The sequence below is a fragment of the Talpa occidentalis genome, unplaced genomic scaffold, assembly GCF_014898055.3.
Source record: "Talpa occidentalis isolate TD23 unplaced genomic scaffold, MPIMG_talOcc4v2.1 talOcc4.2, whole genome shotgun sequence".
Lineage (NCBI taxonomy): Eukaryota > Metazoa > Chordata > Mammalia > Eulipotyphla > Talpidae > Talpa > Talpa occidentalis.
Window position 1 is genome coordinate 33,793,570 of NW_023602073.1, and position 657 is coordinate 33,794,226.

A 657-nucleotide genomic window follows, 5' to 3' on the forward strand; every position below is an offset into this window, starting at 1 on the left:
CCCCTCATGCTGCACATGGCATGTGTAGCTCTGCTCCTCTCCAGAAGGCACCTCCACAGCCTCCTACTTCTGGAAGTTTCCATCCCCCTCAGGCCCCAGGCTTGGTGTCCACCAGCTGTTGTCCTGGGTCAAGTTATCCCCATCTCGCTGCCAGGTCAGGGTGATGTCTGCAGGGTAGAAGCCCAGGGCCCAGCACCTCAGGGTGACCTCATGCTCAGAGGAGAGGTGGAGGGTCACATGTGCCTTTGGGGGATCTGAGGAGAAGGGACAAAAAATTCACACTTTGGGTTTTTCCTTCCTGGACACTGAAGCAGCCTCACTGACCATCCTCAGAATGAACATGACTTTTGGTTTGGAGGGAGGAAGCACAAAACCCAGAAACCAGCCTAGTCTGGAGAATCTGGGATAATCAGGTGAGAGCCCAGGGTAGGAGGATGCAGGTCTCTAAGGAGAACACAGACTTTTGCTCCTGACCTGGGTGGAGAGTGAATGACACGGAAAGGTAGGAGAACATTCCAGAAATGTTCTTAGACCAAAAACAAGACCATGAAAGAGAAACTCATGGTTCCCAAGAGGGCTGTTGGGTCAAACCGATCCAGGAAGAGTTATTCAGGATGGCCTCCCCTCCCTCGGGAAAGACTGGATTCCTTAACTGTC

At 52.8% G+C, this 657-nt stretch overlaps 1 pseudogene; it reads right to left on the minus strand.

Moving 5' to 3' along the window:
* Nucleotides 1-214: 214 nt before the first annotated feature.
* LOC119251185 (class I histocompatibility antigen, Gogo-OKO alpha chain-like) overlaps nucleotides 215-657 on the minus strand; it is a 2,115-nt pseudogene continuing 1,672 nt past the window's right edge.